Source organism: Paroedura picta, chromosome 12, assembly GCF_049243985.1.
Source record: "Paroedura picta isolate Pp20150507F chromosome 12, Ppicta_v3.0, whole genome shotgun sequence".
Taxonomy (NCBI): Eukaryota; Metazoa; Chordata; class Lepidosauria; order Squamata; family Gekkonidae; genus Paroedura; species Paroedura picta.
In genome coordinates, this window is record NC_135380.1 from 13,053,835 (window position 1) to 13,072,793 (window position 18,959).

The 18,959-nt window shown below is 44.7% G+C and overlaps 2 protein-coding genes across 14 annotated transcripts in view; one reads left to right on the forward strand and one right to left on the reverse strand.

Annotated features, from left to right (window-relative positions):
• TMEM218 (transmembrane protein 218) overlaps positions 1 to 18,959 on the reverse strand; it is a 364,259-nt gene that overhangs the window by 141,232 nt on the left and 204,068 nt on the right. The gene's annotated exons all lie outside the window — the stretch shown is intronic.
• PKNOX2 (PBX/knotted 1 homeobox 2) overlaps positions 1 to 18,959 on the forward strand; it is a 358,017-nt gene that overhangs the window by 132,013 nt on the left and 207,045 nt on the right. For 3 of the 13 annotated variants that reach the window (XM_077306328.1, XM_077306324.1, XM_077306329.1), the window contains one exon: positions 5,046 to 5,223. The exons of the other annotated variants lie outside the window; for them this stretch is intronic. The gene's annotated coding sequence lies outside the window, so the exon portion shown is untranslated. The remainder of the gene's footprint in view (positions 1 to 5,045; positions 5,224 to 18,959) is intronic. 13 annotated transcript variants of the gene reach the window in all.

An 18,959-nucleotide genomic window follows, 5' to 3' on the forward strand; every position in this document is an offset into this window, starting at 1 on the left:
TCCCTTTTCAACACTGCTACCTTTCTAGGCTTGGTGGGTTGGGGGAGGGGGGAATTCAGGAGAAAGATAGGTGGTCATATTGTTGTTGTTGTTGTTTTTAAGTTGCAGGGGCTGACAAACCCAGAATAGTCATGCTGTTTCAGGATGGGGGTGGATTTGCTTTTTAATCAAAATAGTTTGAGGATTCCATTGCCAAACTGTTTGACGGGATGGAAAAAGCAAACAAACTTTCATATTTATTTCTTGTATTCCTGCACGCAAAAAGGGTGTATTTATCATCTTCACACGCACAGACACATGCACACTCATGAGTACACCACTGTACACAGACCCAGGAATTCCTCCTTAATTGCTAGTAATGAGGTCAGGCACAATGGAGCCTTTCTTGTTGCACTCCTTCAGACAAGAGAACCCTTTTGTAGCCAGGCCAAGAGTCTCTTGCCAAAAGTCTCCTTAGAAATCCTTTTCGTCTTATCCCTGAGCCAGTTTAATTGTTCATGCTGCCCAAATGTCTACCTAGAGCAGGGGTAGTCAAACTGCGGCCCTCCAGATGTCCATGGACTACAATTCCCATGAGCCCCTGCCAGCATTTGCTGGCACGAGCTCATGGGAATTGTAGTCCATGGACATCTGGAGGGCCACAGTTTGACTACCCCCGACGTAGAGTATCTCACTCCACTCCTGTTGAGTAGTAGTTGAAAATAGCCGTTTGGAGCACCAATCAATAGGAATTCCGCCGCTGTAATCTCTAGCAAGGAGGAGGGAAATCCATCGCTCATGGGAGGCTTTTAGCGAAATCTGTAGGTTGACACTGGGCCAAGCAAGAGCTAGAACGGTATTGTTTTGTGGCACTGGATTTGGCCCAGCAGTTACAAACACACGCCAGTTGTTTTTCGCTTTGGATGTTTCCTTTAGCCTCTTTGGTTGAGGTCTAGCTACTGTTCTTTTCCAGATAAAGGCACATTCCCAGCACTGGCCGGAGAGCTGGAGGCATTCTTTACTGTCTCCGGCCAGCAGGCGCCGGGCTGTGTGTCCATTTTCAAGCCTTATTTTTAGTAGCATTCTAGGCGCATTGTGACGCCCGAAATTCATTTCCATTTTTATCCAAGTTTCGGTTGTTTCAGCCTTCTCTCATCACACATTCCTGAACATCAGCGCCCTGCAGCAACATCTGCTGTGAGAGGTGGGAGTTGAACAACTGCACATTTTGCTCCAGCTGTTCGCTGCCATTGCTGGCTACACGCTATCAGCACAGCGTTGTGAAGAGCAACCCCCCCCCCCCCGCACATCTACCAAGCTTCTCCCCCCACTCCAGGAGATAATAGATCATTATTGCTTGTATTCTCCAGAAGACTTTTGTGTGTGTGTGTGTGTAGTGCTATTCCTCAATTTTTGTTTTAAAGGGAAAAAAAGATGAATAGCTTGTGCGCTTTCCTTTTTGATTTATATGAAGCTGATGTTCGAGGCAGATCACAGCCCTGAGTGAAACAAATACCTCAATTGTTGGTCCTCCAGGGCAACTGGTTAGCCACTGTGTGAAAACCCGATGTGAAACCCGATGCTAGGCTAGACAGACTTCTGGTCTGATCTAGCGGAGATCTAATGTTTTTAATTTCTAAAATAAGATGAGTCAGAGCGTTGAGCCTTCCTGGAATTAATTTTCAACCACTCCTTACATTTATTTCCCATTCTTCGTCTGAGCAGATCAGGATGACATACATGGATGGAGTTATCCTATTTTCTTTTCCTCAGAACAAGCCTGTGATTAGGCTTACAAACTGGGACAGGCTCAAGATCAAGCAGTAGACCTTGTGGCCAGTTTGTGTTCAAACCCATCTTCAAGGCCCGTATTCTAACCACCCCCTCATACTTTCTTAGTGGAGGAGAGGAGACCTGTGCCCCTGATCTTGCCTTGCCGCATATTGTACCCTGAGAACCAGACACAAGATGGGCTTTGCCCCAAAGACTTATATGAGATGCGGGTGAGAGAGATCAGGATGTTATCAATATCAGCCATTTTTCACCATGGAGGAGCCCCGGGGGGGGGGGGAGGAGAATCATGTTTTGAGGAGCCCCAGAAGTGAAATGTCACCGGAAGTGACATCACTGCCTCTGTTAACATCCAGGCCTGAGGAGGACTGAGGGGGGAGAGATAGGAGGTGGTATAAAGCATGCAGGTTGCAGTCCCTCCCAGGTGCAAAAACCACAAGAGAAGTCACTAACTTCTCTAACTTCTGGTGGAGTCCATAGAACAGAAAAGGTTGTGGACCCCCTCCAGAGCTCCTGTGGACCCCTGGGTGTCCTTGGACCCTGGTTGGAAATCCCTGGTCTATATAGTTGGGGAATTTGCCCCCTGTTCACGATAATTTAAATTTCAGAGTGTATATATCTGCCTCTCCCCTAAGGCCTCACCCATTTAATTACAAAGAGGTATGTCAGGAAAAGGGGCCGAGGTGAAGAAAAGTCTTACAGGCTGACGGTAGCCTGCCAGTCAATGACTGCCAGTCACTTTTTGTAGTCGATGGAGACGGCAGAACTTGAGATTTCTCACACAAGTCCTTAAAAAGTGTCACAGAGCACACAGGAACCAGCCCTGACATTAAACAGCTAGCTGGCTGGTGGCCATCAGCACAAGCCTCATTAGAAGCATACATGAAATCTGTCTATGCATGCATATAATTATATAAATAAGTTCCCTTGTCGGGAGGCCTCTTTTGTTATCTGCTTGTTTCCGACGTGTGGCCTGTGTGGTGGGTGGTAGTGGATTAAAGGCTAAAAGCCGCTGATCTAGTAGCAAAGAAATGCACATAACCCTTTAAATATTAAGATGTACCAAGATCTGGCCAACTTGATTCATGCGTTGTTTGAAAGGTTGAAGTCCATAGATTTGCAGAAAAAATAACACCAGGACTGAAGCAAGGCCATTTTAAGTAGAATTTCTATGCATAAATCTAAACAGATTTCTTGGAAAGACTCTTTGGCTTTGAAAGTGAATGAGCAATGCTGAGTTCAACGTTCTACTCTTAACAGAGGCAAAACGCCCTTTTAATGCTATAAATAGAATAAATACAGTTATGGAGTGGGTATGGCTGAATGGTGGAGCATTCGGCATGCAGAAGGTCCCTGGTTCAATTTCCAGCAACTCCAGTTAAAAGAATCTGGCAGTTGGTGATGTGAAAAACCTCTGCTTGAGACCTTGGAGAGCTACTACTACTAGTTTGAGCAGACAATACTAACTAGGACTAGGATTGGGTACTTCGATTTATGAAGCGGCCATTCGCACCTGAATCATTTTTGTAGGGATTTCGCATGTGTTGTGTCTGTAGCATGGGTACAATAAATGTGGGTAGCTGGAATAATTGGCTGGAGCTTGACCCATTGGAAGGCCTACTTAAATATAACAGAAAAAAATTTAAAAAATAATCTGGGCAATTTCCTTTGCCTTCCTTGTTTTGTTTGCACATGTTCATGGTCAAAAACTCAGAAGTTCTGTTCTATAGTTCAAGAGCGCCTAAAGCTAAGAGCAGTGTAGACTTTTAAATGAAATTAAGTCTTTCCTATAAAAGCCAAGATATGGCTGTGTTGGAAGACCAGATTGTGGGATGTATAGCAGGAATAGATACTTTGGACTTTGGACCTCTGCTCTGCGGAACGTCCTTTCTGGCTCTTTCTTGTTCAATAGGATTCCCAGTCACACAACTGCAAATCTGTGCTTTTAGAGCAGGAGCATCAAATATCCAGAATTTGTTAACTGCCAGAGGACGATCCTTAGGCCTGGGTGAAGGATCCTTAAAATATATCCCGAGATTTAGACAAAGTCTTCAACTTTCTTTGAAATTCCTTTGGCCTGAGGAAGGACCTTCAAATAAGCATTGAATTTCACGGGGCAAAATTCACAGACAACCCAAGAGCAGTTTAACCACTCATGTTTTGTCCTAGGCAGCCTTCATTTCCTGTCTCACTGTAGTTTAAATCCCAGTGGCAACTTTAAGATACACGGTTCTAAAGGTAGTGGTTATAACTACCTATATTGTACCCTGAGGTCAGTTGCTGACCTCATTTCTTTGTCGACAAACCACTGGAGAGTCTGAGGAGAGCAACAGCCATTTTGTAAAGGGAGGCAAAAGCTGTCCACTCACTCCCCTTCTCTTCTTTTCTCATTATCAATAACAATCCAACAAATAATAAAATGGTGCCCAGATATTGACAACCGTTTCCCAACCCCTCTACCCAGCTAATCAGCCAGGTTTTTAAAAATGGTAAGTGACAAGATTTTGGGGGGAGGGGGCAGCGGGAGGGGAGGTTGCATATTGAGCACATTCCTGGCAGTTTCAAGAATGTGGGGAGGATGTGATGTCACTAGAATGACTGCCATGCTCTCTATGGTCTTTGCCATAGAAGCTAAGGGAAATTCCTAGAGAATAATTGTGCGGAGGCCATTTTTATCTCCTGCTCCTCAGGATTTCAAATCTGCGATATTAGGGCTGGGGGACAGGTAATATCCAATCCAGGCAAGTGAGTGGGAGTGGGTCTTTGTGTTCTATGCATATGCAGCCGGGATCCCTGTCAGTGGAGGCTGGGCTTCCCATTGTTATGCAGGAGTTAGATTTTGCCTCCTGTTCTGCCCTGTTGCTCCTGGTTGCCTTTATAGAGGTCTAGTGGAATTCCTTGAGAGACACTGAGAATCAAGCAAGAACCTACCCTAATCTGTAGAGCCAGCTATAGGTTGCATTTCTTGATCATGCTAAACTGTGACGAAGACATGGAACTCAATAATGTGGGTCGGTTTGTCCATTTTACACCATACGGTTTATCTTGCATCACATCTATTATTATGGCCAGAATGGTGCTTTTTCCACAGGGCTTGCAAGGTTTATTTGTCCTGGGCAGAGTAACCTGGGGTGGAGGTGGGCTTTCTGCTCTGCTACTAAGAAAACGGGAAAGGTTGGCATTACTGTTTGTGTGTCTGTGTGTGTGTCGAGAGTGTGTGTGTTTCCGAAGCAATTTGATGCATCCTAAATAATAGCGCGTTTCTCATCTTTCAGGCCGCAAACACGGACAGCTGCAAAGCTGATTTGTGGCTGGGCTTTTAAAGGGAGTCCTTTGTAATCGTTTTTGGCACCTTGCGTCTTTCCTGTGCAGACAGCAGCTCCCTCCTCCTCCTCCTCCTCTTGGAAAGCCGCTTCTCTGGGGGTCATCCCGGCACTGAGATCTGAAGATCAAGTAAATAATCGAGTTCATTTCACTTTTTCTCTCCCCCCCCTTTCCTGTACATGTTGAGCACTTGCCACCCTGCTGTCTGTTTTTCCTTGCCAAGGTTCAGTTCTAATTATGTTGATTTTCTTCAGCCCACCCCCTCCTGGAAGCTTATTAGGGTGAATATTTTTATTTATTATCATTTCGCCCAACTCCTGCCAGCATTTCCAATTACTCTCGCCGCTTCCTTGTAATTGTCTTTCTGTAATGGCTCTGAAACAATTGCGCTAAATGAGGTGTCTCCAGCAAGATGAGAGTTTCACTTCATTAAAGGCTAATGTATTCTCAGCTCTGGCTCTGTGGGGCTGGCTTGGAAAGGAGACATTTAAACAGCTTCTTTTATTTTGTAGGGAACAACTTTTAGTGGCAGGAGGAGATGCTTTGTTTTTGTACATGTGTGTGTGTGTGTGTGTGTGTTGTGCACGTATGTGCCCGTTCACATCTGTGCCCTGGCTGTAATTTCTAAGAACAGAGGTAGGTAAGACTCATAGTTAATTTATGGATTTTGTTGCCACCGGATGGTGAAAATAGCTGCCGATAGATCTAGCTTAGACAGCTTTAAAAGCTATTGCAGAAATTCTTGGGGGAGAGGGTTTGTAGATGGCTGTTCTCCAGGATGGCTTGATAAAAGCTCCGTATTCAGAGCTGATGGGATGGATCCTACCCAGGTCCTGCTACTCCACTGAGCAAACTTTATATATTTATTACAGTATTTTTACCATGTCTTTCCTTTTGTCTGAAGTCTGCAGGCTTCTTAAGCTGGAGAAGTCTACTTTGCAGGATGGTGGGATCCACTCCAGCGCCCATTTCACACACGTTGGATAATGCACTTCCAGTGTGCTTTTGCAGCTGGATTTTCCTGTGCGAAACAGGAACATCTACATTCCGAGTGCATTGTGTGTGGAATGGGCCCTTGATGGGGCTGCTGGGCTGAGAGCTGGCAACCAGCAGGTGGGCTGGGGATTGATACATGGCGGTTGCACGTGATGTTGGCAATGGCACAACATTACTTCCAGATAAAACTATAAGGGTTTCAGCCACTTCTAGACCTACCACATGTCACTTACGGTTTCTATTTTTTCCCTGGCACTACTCTGAGTGTCAACAGGGTTTGTTGGCAGGAGATATCGTGACCTTGCAGGGGACCTGGAAACCTAGTCATTGAATGCCAGTTGCTGGTTGTGGGGCAAGAGTAGCACATGGTGTTGCTTTCCAGGTTGCTTGTGGGCTTCCTGTCTCAACCAGTTTTGACAACAGAGTAGCAGAACAGGTAGACTTTTTTGGTCTGATCCACCAGGGCTACTCTTAATTAGGGTTTGATGAACCTAACTCACCCCATTCAGAGCCTGTTCTGTAGTGCTGCTGTGGCAGGCATTCCCTCAGTTCCCTTCCCTGAGAATTCTGGCGAACTTGGACTTGTTTAGATGTGAACATGGATGCACATTTCATAGAATCATAGAGTCAGAAGAGACCTCCAGGGTCATCTAGTCCAACCCCCTGCGGAATGCAGGAAACGATGGGATATCTGTTGGATACATGTTGAATCTGTAGCTCTATAGAATTTCTGTAGTGATGGACTTGTGTCCCAATGCATATTGAAATGGATTATCTCCCCTTTTCCGTTCCTGAACATTGCACTGAAAAATATGTTGTAAAAGGCCACTTTGCATGATACAATCAGCCCACGTTGGGGGAAAAAAGCATATTCTGAGCAGAATTCCAGTTGGGGAAGAATTCAGAAACATGTTTAGTTCTGAAAGCTGCAGATAGTTGCCCAAGAATATTACACTGTTTCTTGTTTTGGCTGGTAGATGTAAATGAGGGAGCATATGCCTATTCCTTGCCACTATCCAGTGTCCTTAGTATCCATCATGGACACATTTCTTCAGCCTTTGGCTCATTTGCTTCGTCCAGCAGCTTTCCTTGTATTTATATGAAGATGCACTAGGTTTGAATTGTGCGCATAATGTCTGAGTTTACGCAGTGGCAACACATTAATTGCCAAAAACACTTTGGATTGAACACTGTCTGCTGATGTGGTGGGAAGGGTCATGCTTTCTGTGTTTCAAGGGAGGACTGGTTTTCTTTCTCCTTTTTTTAACAGTTTATTTTAACAGAATACATAGAAAAGAAAAAATAAATACCACATTTTATTATATACTACAAGCTTTCTGTTTAGAAAAGAAATGTCCGTGAAGTTTACAACTAACATGTATTCTTATTCTTGTACATCACCTTAAGGTCACAAGCCGCATATTGCATTATCCCCATAGTTAACATGTACTGGAAGGTATACTGTTGTACTAGCTGTTGTACTGTGTACTAAACATGTGTTTTAGACATGTGTACTAAACCAGACATGTGTACTAAACCAGGGCAGAAGTTTATCTAATATGAGGCCTCTGAAATTATCTCTTGTCTTGTGTCACAGATACTGATGATAACAAATTCAGCTACATTCAATTTTTAGAAACTTTTGTATTAACTTTGCAACGTCTGGAGCCAATTATATAATTACTACGCTTAACCTCTGAAGAAGGCCATTTAGCCAAAACATATGTGGTTAGGGTTGCAATTATGTCTACATTTGATAGAATTCTATGATTTTGTTCCGAACTGAGGCTGTTATTTGGGCCTATGTTTTTAATTTATTTATAATAAATACATGTATTTGCCCATATTCGATAACATGCTTGATATATATATACAGCATTGCCAAGTCTTAAAATGGCAAACAGGAAGTCGTGTAGCATAATCCCTAAAGCATAATCCCTACAATACTGACAGAACAATCCTGAGCTGAGTTACACTCATCTAAGTCCATTAGCATGGTGTGTTAAGGAAAGAGCTGTGGCTCAATGGTAGAGAATTGGTTTTGCATGCAGAAGATCCCAGGTTCAATCCATGGCATCACTAGCTGAAAGGATCAGGTCAGAGGTGATGTGAAAGACCTCTGCCGGACACAATGTTGAGCAGCTACCAGCCAGAGTAGACAATTCCGGCTTTGATGGCCCATTGGTCCATCAAGATCAATATTGTCTATTCAGATTGGCAGTGGGTCTCCAGAAAGCCAGGTAGAGGTCTTTCATTATACCTGTTACTTAATCTTTTTAGCTGGAGAGCTGGAGATGCCTTGCTTCAAGTACATTTCTTACCACCCTGTATCATCGAGTCTGGCATCACATTTGGGCCGGGAGGAAAGTTTGAAATAGAGAATTGCAGATAAAGTTGGAGGCTTTTGCTATCCTCGCCCATATACTCTTTTTTGAAGTTTTTTTTAATATCCTCTCTGTGGGCAGACTCACGAATACATACACATGGCTTTTCCAGCGCAGCTTGTTGGGCCCCTAGGGCCAAGTTCTGTTTATATATCAATCGCCACTTTCCACCTCTCTATTCTGCCCCTCCTTGGTTTCACATTTGTGTTAGTGGACACATGAATGGTGTTGTCAGTGGCTACATGCTGTAGAGCAGGGGTAGTCAAACTGCGGCCCTCCAGATGTCCATGGACTGCAATTCCCAGAAGCCCCTGCCAGCATTCGCTGGCAGGGGCTCGTGGGAATTGTAGTCCATGGACATCTGGAGGGCCGCAGTTTGACTACCCCTGCTGTAGAGACTGGCGGCCATTTCTGTGGCTGAGGGGTGCGGTCCTCATGCAAATGGGTGCCAGCTACTATAGTTCATAGTGGCCCAAAGCTTGTTGTACGGCCTTCCTCTCAGGAACCAAACCAGGCCTTCCTCTCAGGAACCAAACCAATATTCCCGCATCCATGTTCTTAATTTTAGGAATTTAAGAGAATGATTGCCGCAGAAAAAGTTTAAGAAATATTAATATCTCTTGGCTGGGAGCGTACTTATTCGGCTTTTAACTCTTCATTCCACACATGGTTTTCCAGAGTGTTTTGCTGAGCATTTCGGAACACCTCATAATCCGATAATGAAACAAAAAGAGAGGGGAGGGTGAAATAGGACGGCAGAGACTGCTGAAAGACATAATTGGAGGCCTAAAATAAACCTATCCACACACAATTATACATCTCCCTGCAATCCCTGCATACCATAATATGTCGTAAAGATGCCAGACTCGGTTCTGCAGGATCCAATTAGTAGTAAGTGAAGTTATACCATTTCTGCCTGACACATTGTGAATCAAGCTTGTGAGCGCTTAGAACTTCAGAGTGTAAAGAGACCCACCAAGTAAAATAGCGCAAAGCACATCAACGATTTGAATGGCTGAGGGGAAAAAAATAAGGCTGAAATTATTTGCTTGTTTGCTTATTATTTGACATATATACCACCACTGGCCCAGCCAGCTCGTGGCAGTTTACATTAAAAACAAAAATTTAACCCCACACAAAATACCATTTGATGGTGGCAAGCATTTATCCCCTACTCTGCTCCTTCCCCCCAGCGCCTCAACTCCTCCATTCCCAGTTGAAATGCCCAAATAGCTGATCCCAGGCAATGTTGGCCTAGGGGGGTATAGATTACAAGAAGAAGTGGGGGGGGGCACCCGATCTTATTACCCCAATCTCAGCCCAGCTTCAACCAAATGTCTGGCAGAAGAGCTCCATCTTGTAGGCCCTGCGGAACCCAGAGAGTTGTTGGGGTGGGGTGGGGTGGGGGGCTAGATGCCTAATTTGTATATAAAAAGTGCAACAGAGGGTTTGGGACCAGTGACTCCCTGCAGAGAGATTTCCAGAGGATGTCCTCAGAAGCAAATCATTAGCTTCAATTCATATGGACATTTATTTCTGAGCATCAATGTTGCCCCTGATTGGGGAAACAAGGTAGACAATAAACTATGAGAAATGACAGTCTATAGTCAGGAGGTGGGTCATGTAAGGCTTCTCCCCTTCCTTCCTCTCTTATTGGCTTGTCCGTAAAATACAGCTCACGGATTCCAGCTTAGGTAGAAAAGAGATGATGGATCCAAACGATTGAGTGTAGGGATGAAGAAACGTGATACATTAAATTAGACGTGTTGAAGGTCGTTTGAAGGGGGTTGTTTCTCACGAAGACTACTCCAGGCCCATCATTGGCCACTTTGGGAGGGAGCTGGTCAACCTGCTCAAAAAAGGGTAGATATTTCTTTAAAAATATAAAAACTCCCTCCCCCCTTTGCTCGGAGTTGGAAATGTCAGCCACAAACAGGAGGGCTCTCCCCAGCCACCATTTTGAAAACCTCCACATCTCTTTACCATTGGTCAGGGAAGCCTGATCTAGTTCATAGCCTTAAATAGTGAGATACTGATGTGGGCTGTATGCTGAAAACGTCCTGGGGGGTGCGTGTGAAAAAGGATATGAATAGGGTTTGTTTTGACAGGTGCCTTTCTAATCACATAACGCACCAAAAACACTTGAAACATTTCTAGAGCTCTGCATCTTCACTGCCGCAGGGTGCAGATGTTGAACTCTGAGGGCGTGCCCTCAACCTTGCCTGCAACACAGTCTGATCAAAAAAACCTTTCTTTAGCAGGGCTCCCTAGCAGGATAGTCTTAGCAAACAGCCCCCCACCCCATGGCTGCCTTTGAACAAATATGTGCTAGACCATTTCACTACAGAAGACTTTTTTCCCTGGAAAGCAGCTGGAAGTGACTAAATTTTGGAGGTTGACTCATTTAGAATGCCTGTGATGAATCCAGATGTCCGTACAAGATAATGTTACTGTATCTTGACTTGGTGTATGGTCAATAATGTTCTCAAACGTGCCAAGTGATTTGCGGATCTCAGTTTGCTAAGATTTCCCCGTTTGTAGAAAGGGGAAAGTTCAATATGTAAGCAAATGAGAAGCAGAACAATACTCCATGCCCACTTTTCTTGGCCATGCAATTATCAGAAGCTTGCATCCTTGTGAGGAAGATTTAGGGGCCAATAAAACACACCAGAGCCAAATGTTTGGGGGAAAGTGTTATTAAAAGATATTCTAAAGCTACGGCAAGCTGGAGTAACGATTCAGGTATATTGTGCGACAGAGATTAAAGGAGAACGAAGCCTAACTGGTCTCATCTCCCCCTACAGCTGGGAGCCGAGCGAGGTCACCAGTTTAATGTCTCTTAGAAAATGCCTTACCCGAAGTGTCCAGAGTCCTTGTGGATAGAAGTCAGGACTAGCAATGAGGCTGCTCACCCAAGAAACCATCCCCCCATTTATAATTAGCAAACGTTTTTGATGTGCCATAGCCAGGGCAATTGAGAAGATCTAATGAGGCAACTCTGACCAGCTGGTCTCAATAGCATAGTGCTTGGGTGTGAAGAGGCCAGGCAATCTTGATGTTATCGCAAATCCAGCTGGGGATGGCTTGACGATATATGGCAGGGAGTTGCCCCCTTTCCTGACCCATGCCATGGTCGTGTAAGAGACAAATACCAGCCTGTCCTCACAATCCTGCAGTTGGCAAATGTTCCCCTTCCTTTCTGAATCATATTTCTAGCCCAGAAGAATAACCCGCCATGTCAAACTGAGGGCAGTCTTTTGAAGAACAGCTGCTGTGAGGACATGCTTCTCTACAAGTCCATCTGTCCGTCCCCCCATCATAAATGCACGCCATTTTCTCCATGCTGTACTTTTGGCTTCTCTGCCCAAGCACTAGTTGCTTGTTGCATGTCAAGACGAGCGATCTGACTTTCTTGTTTTCATTGTATACCCTGTTGGTTGCAACCAACTCAGTGATGTCTTTCCCCTTGCAGACAATCCACTCTTTGCTAATTCTTCTGTGGACCAGCCTCTAACTGGAGATTTGGGATTGAACCTGGTTCCTTGTGTATACTAAGCAATTGCTCTGCCACTGAACTACAGCCCCTTCTCTATAAAACATGCGTTGAGTCCTTTGTGACTTTCAGGTGATATGTCAGACATCCGTAGGTCATGTAATGTTGGTCCTTTTGGAGGTTGTCAGCCTCCAGGTGAGGCTTGGACATCTCACAAAATTACATTGGGTATCCAAACCACAAAGGTCAGTATTTCTGGGGAAATGACTGCTTTAGGTTGGACTCTATGATAGGATACAGGGGTAGTCAACCTGTGGTCCTCCAGATGTCCATGGACTACAATTCCCATGAGCCCCTGCCAGCATTTGCTGGCAGGGGCTCATGGGAATTGTAGTCCATGGACATCTGGAGGACCGCAGGTTGACTACCCCTGATAGGATACACTGTTGGCTTTTTATGGATATTGTTAACTGCATGCCTGAGGATCAGGGAGGGAAAGGGTTAAGAGAATCCACCCCCTACACTTGGAAGTTGGTCCCATCCTCTCATTGGTTAGAAGTCGAGCCTACCCTTCCTCTCCCTACAACAGACACCCTGTGAGGTAGGTGAGGCTGAAAGAGCCCTGAGAGAACTGTTTTTGTACCCCCCCTTTTTTTGCTCTTCAAAGGAGTCACAAAGCGGCTTAAAATTGCCTTTCCTTCCTCTCCCCACAACAGACTCCCTGTGAGGTAGGTGAGGCTGAGAGAGCTCCGAGAAATCTGTGACTGGCCCAAGGTCACCCAGCTGGAGTGCATCTGGAGGAGTGGAGAATCAAACCTGGTTCTCCAGATGCGAGGCCCCTGCCCTTAACCACTGCACCAAGCTGGCTCTCGAAGCATGTCAAGGTCTGCTAGAAGTACCGATGCACATTTGTGTTCCACATGTGGTGTTTATTGAATACTGTCAGATGTGTAGGGGAGACATGCGCCAAATGTTCATTGAGCGTGAGCCAAGGAGCTGCAGCTAATATAGCTCTGTGGTATGTATCTAGACATATTTCCTTGTTTTTAGAGATGCGTATCTCGTAGTCATCGTTCACTAAGACGTGTGTTTCCCAGATAGTATAAATCGGCCCCTGGGAATGAGTCAGCAAACCAGTCACATTTGCCCTTTTGATGTGATGTTATATCAGAAACACAGGAAACGCTTCCGTAGAGAACAGGGACTTTTTATCCCAGTTCATCCTTCAGTTCCACTTGCCTGTCAGTTGTGTATACAGCAGGGGTTCTTGTTCTAGCAGCTATCCTGAATGAATGCCGGGCCATAAATCCCTATGTCATCTTGCACAGGGAAGGCGGGGAAGGCTGTGAATTCCAGTGTCCAACTGCAATAACACGGATTGGTCCTAAATAACAATGTCTTCCTGAATGCATAGTCTGAACATGGAGTGGGATTATGGTGGTCTGCCCTTTTTGAATGCACATGCATGCAGTGTTTATATATCTATACAAACCCTGCCCATGGTGACTTGTCTGGGCAGTCAGTGATTGATAGGATTCACGTTGGCATGCTTACTTTGGACACAATTTGTGCAGATGGAAGAGAAAATGGATGGAAATTGGGAGGTGGGTATAAATTGCAGGTAATAATGTCAGTAAAGGGTTTTAGCTACTATGAGATCTTTGACTCCTATGCTAGACCAGCCTTCAATATTCCTTGGGGACCTCTAATGTACACATTGGTTGCCATAAATTCAGGACTCTAGATCAGAATTGATTCTCCCCTTAGCTATTGTTAAAAAAAATCTGTGAAACTCCAATGATAAATTGTGGGAAAGATGCTCATATCCATCAGAGATTTTGGCCCCTGCCTTTACTTAACTCAGTTCAGCTATATGGTCAACCAGAATGGGTTTTAATCTCACTCAAACCCTTTTTGCCTAATTTTTTTTTTAAATACTGCAAAAAATTTTGTGCTTTAAAGGAATTATGAAGCCTGTTTCCCGAAGCTAAGCATAATTTTGAGCACCAGGTATTGTAGACCGAAGTAGGAAAGTGATAATGAAATCCAGGGGATGTTTTAGAACCTTTTACTGAATTCCCAAAACACAGCTTCTCACCCACCTTTGCAAAACACTCCTTAATTTAATTTTTATTCCATACCCTCTTTATGAAGGACAGCGAAAAGAACCACTGAAATAAACAAAGTGTTCTAATGCATGCACTATCAAATTAAAATTCTAAATGAGTCAAATTAAAAGTTAACACACATAGTTGGTGAAAGGAGTTAATGAAAATCATTGCCTGTGTATATTTAAATCTACTCTCTGGGCTTTCTCCTGTTTTAATATGACGGCGGTTTTTGCATGGAAAGTATGAACTCGTTTTCATGTATTTCCTGTTGAGCCTCTTCTTCAGAAAATTGATGTACCACAGCTTTGCAAGCCAAGCTCTGTTCTTTCTCCGTTCCGTAAACCCGAAAATCCCCTGACCTGGTTAGTGACCTGGTTATGTGCTCTGGTGTTCTCTGGAATTCCCTTGCTGTCTGAAATTGATGTGCCTCCAGTTGCACAATTGCTGGAAATGTCAATCTGGCATCTTGGAGGGTTGCTTAGTTCTATAAAGTGTGCGAGGAGAAATATCCTGTAGGAACAAATGCTGTTCTTTGGGGGGGGGGGGGTCCATTCAGGTCCTGAGTTAGATGGCCCAGGCTAGCCTGATCTTGTCAGTTCAGAGAAGCTAAGCAGGATTGGGCTTGGTTAATATTGAGATGGGAAACTGCCAGAGGATATCAGAGCCATGATGCAGAAGCAGGCTATGGCAAGCCACTTCTCAACTCTGTCTTGAACATCCTGCAAAACGTCAGCCTAAATTGGTTGCATTTTGGGGCCACCTTCCACCACCAAACCTCAACTTCTCTTTTGTTATTTTGATTTGATTCATCTATTTAGAGCAGGGGTAGTCAAACTGCGGCCCTCCAGATGTCCATGGACTACAATTCCCAGGAGCCCCTGCCAGCAAACGCTGGCAGGGGCTCCTGGGAATTGTAGTCCATGGACATCTGGAGGGCCGCAGTTTGACTACCCCTGATTTAGAGGGCCTTTGCTGTACCAGAATTTTTTCTGATATTACTAGGAAATCAGGATCTCTCTTTAGTCCCTGCTTTCTCTGCTTAGGATATCTGATGGACCACTTCCTCCTCTGTTGTCCAGCCCACCATTTAAGATCTGCCTCTCACAAGTCCTGCTCTCTGTGCCCCATCTTCAGAGGTAAGGTGAGCAGCAACCAGACGGGCCTTCGTCGGTAGTGGCACCTTGCTTACATCACCCTTCCCCTTGACACTTGCCTGGGACCTGGTTTTCTTTTAGATTCCAGGCCAAAACATTTCTATTCTGCAGGCTTTGGATTAAGGGGTTGATTTTTTTTTTTTTTGAGCACAAGTTACTGGCATAAAAACGTTCTAAATAAATGTCATAAAAGTGTACTTGACAGAACCAGCTGGGTGACCTTGGGCTCACCACAGCACTGATAAAACTGTTCTGACCGAGCAGTGATATCAAGGCTCTCTCAGCCTCACCCATCTCACAGGGTGTCTGTTGTGGGGAGAGGAATGGGAAGGCGACTGTAAGCCGCTTTGAGCCTCCTTTGGGTAGGGAAAAGCGGCATATAAGAACCAACTCTTCTTCTTCTTCTTCTTCTTCTTCTTCTTCTTCTTCTTCTTCTTCTTCTTCTTCTTCTTCCAACCTGCCTGTTCTCATGATGTCGCTAGACCAGGGGTAGTCAAACTGCGGCCCTCCAGATGTCCATGGACTACAATCCCCATGAGCCCCTGCGCTAGACAGTTGAATGCATGGCTCACACCCTCTGGCCCTATTTCAAAGTTCCACATGTTCCTCTAACAGCTGGAACAGGGTTTTTTAGTGCTTAAAATTTAGTAGCATTGGGATACAACTCAGTGCCATCCTCTGTTTTGCAAAGGGCGCTCTGTGGTGCCCCTTGGAAGGCGCCAGCATTATGCTTCAGTTACAAATCTGATTGCTTTGGCCACACACCAGTACTTGACTAAAGGCTCCGGGTGAACTTTCCCCCTGTGGAATGATGGTGTGTGACAGCCCCTTTTACAAAGCACCCCCCCTCCTTGCCTGAACCTCCTTCGAAGGATTGTCTGTGCATCTGCTTGTGCATTTTGAATGGGAAGATAATTAAGTTGCATTTCTGTGCATTGTTTACTGTTGCTGCGAAGCGATCGCTATTCCGCAGAGGCCAATCTTGGCTTTTGCACGCCTGTTTGTAATAAATTCTTCATTATGCTTCAGTTACAATTTTAATTTTACTATTATTAAATCTTCATAGACATTGTGTGGAGATGTGCCTTTGAGTTTAAATCCTCGCATTGGAGATGGTTAGTATCTGGGCTCGCTTTTGCAAGTAATTGATTGCGTTTCCATACAAAGGAACAGATATTAAAACTGAGTAATGACAATCTTTTTTTTTTTTATAACTCTGTGTTATAGGCCTGCATATGTAGTTCGGATTCTAGCATTATATGTTTGGGACAAAAGCAGCAGTGTTTGTTCTGCTCAGAAAGGGAGAAAGGCATCCGAAAGCATTTCCGAACCAGCTTATTCAACAACAACAAAATTCAAACTGTTGTAGGGGATCATGGTGATCACTCCGTATTAGAAGAGGCAAAAGAATCGTGCTTGGGAATGACTGATGTCTTATTCGTTATGCTTGTGAATTTCGTATCTCTCTGTCTTTGAAATACTGCTTCCTGATTGACTTTGTCTCTTGAAGCTAATGCTACCCATTTTTTTTTGGGGGGGGGGTTGCCTGAGGACGTGAATTGTCACTGTGGACTCAATGAACTGGGAAGCAGAGATGTATTTGGCATATTAGGGCAATGGTGGTCAAATATGGAGTCCTGATTTGCCTGGAGGTCATGAATGTTTCTTGCTACCAGTTTCCAGAGGTGATACTAGTCTCTTGGGTTGCTGAGATCAAGACGATTGGCTGGTTTGAGACACACCCATGATATCTCTCAATACAGGGCAGTGTTCACCCAAGCCATGGAATTCCCATGTTTTACCAGTTGCAGTTGTACGGCAGTAGAGTTTACATATCCACCACCCATTCCTAGCTTCTACCATGACAGTGGTGAAGGCCACAGCAATCAGGAAAGGCCAAAGCCTGAAGGACTGCGCTAGGGCTTCTCCCTCTCTCTGGGGTTCTTTGGTTTTTCCTGGGGGGATCCCCTGGAATTACAGTTCACCTCTAGACTACAGGAATAAGTTGCCCTGGAGAAAACGGATGGTGAGGCTCAAATTGTACAGAACAGAATGTCTATAAGAGAAAAAGAGCTGGGATTTGTGCACCCCCCTTTTCTGAAAGCACCCCAAAGTGGTTCACAAACAAACAGGCACCCTGTGAGTTAAGTGGGGCCCAGAGAGCTCTAAGAACAGCTATGTGAGAACTGTGACTAGCTCAAGGTCACCCAGCAGGCTGCATATGGGGGAGTGGGGAATAAAGCCCAGTTCTCCCGACTGGAGTCCAGTGCTCTTAACTACTTACTTATAGTGTCTTAAAGGCAAAAGCAAATGTGGAGGGAAGGGAGGGCTTGGACTGAGGCTGTGGCTGGTGGGGGCTAACCTCTGCCCTATACCGTTTTCCAATGCAAATTCTCACCCCACCTTCCTCAGTTGCTGTTTGCCTTGTGGTACCCACATGTTTTCCCCTACAGTGCTTTGAGTGTTTTAGTGGGAGATGTTTCCTCTCTCTCTCTCTCTCTAGCCCAAAACAGAGGGAGGGTTTAACCCTTCTGCCCTCAGATTTTGTTAAGCATAGCTTGGCTATTTCTGCATTAAAAAGAAAACTAAACTAGATTACGGTGTTTGGTTCTAAGATGGACTTGTAGTATTGTCTTAATTTTTTAAAAAATATCCTCTGCTACAATAATATTTGCAATTCATCAATTTTTTCTCTCTCTCTCTGCTTCTGAAAAGCATCAAGCATATTGTAATAAAAGGGAAAGAGAAACCTATGAAAATGGTTGTTCACCACTGGTGGAGCTTCCATTCTTCAACCTTTCCTCCTTTTGCTAGTGTGGCTTCCTTCCACCTAGTAAATTACGAACTGTCCCATCCTTCATTTTGCCCATTGGAGTAAGATGCCTGAAGCCCCCTAGGATGCCTTTATGGGCCCACAAGAGAGTTGTGGGTGTCTGGTTGGGTCATTTTTATTATTTTAATTATTAAATACGGGTTTGCCAGACAAGTCATTAATGCCTAATGGTCATTATAGCTTTCTGTTTTGTCTTGCACAATTCCTGCAGAACTACTTACCCTCATTAGAATTTTCTTTGGGGAAGATGCAGGCGCTGGTGCTTGCTCCATACCCCCCTTCCCTCCGCACAATTTAAAGCCGATATCAAGGCTAATTGCAGTTTGTTTCCAAAGAGGAATGGTGCTTTCACAGAAAATGTGGACCGCCTCAACCAAGAGTAGGTTTTTCTGCTTTTCTCTCGCCTCATATTACTGGTAGAATTTCTAAAACGTGAACTGTTCCTAACAATTGTGAAGGGACAGCATCTCCATTTGGGATACGTACGTAGAATCATAGAATAATAGAGTTGGAAGGGACCTCATAGTCATCTAGTCCAACCCTCTGCACTATGCAGAGACTCACATCCCTATCGCTCATCTGCTGTAACCTGCCATCCCCTTGAGCCTTTCCAGAATCAGCCTCTCTGTCTGATGGCAATCCAGCCTCTGTTTAAAAATTTCCAAAGATGGAGAACCCACCACCTCCCGAGGAAGCCTTTTCCACTGAGAAACCACTCTGTCAGGAACTTCTTCCTGATGTTTAGAATGAATTTCTTTTGAATTAATTTCATTGCATTGGTTCTGGTGCATCCCTCCAGGGTAAGATAGAACAACTCTGCACCATCCTCTTTATCAGTGGTCCCCAACCACAGGGCCACAGCCCGGTGCCGGACCGCAAAGGCCTCGGCACCGG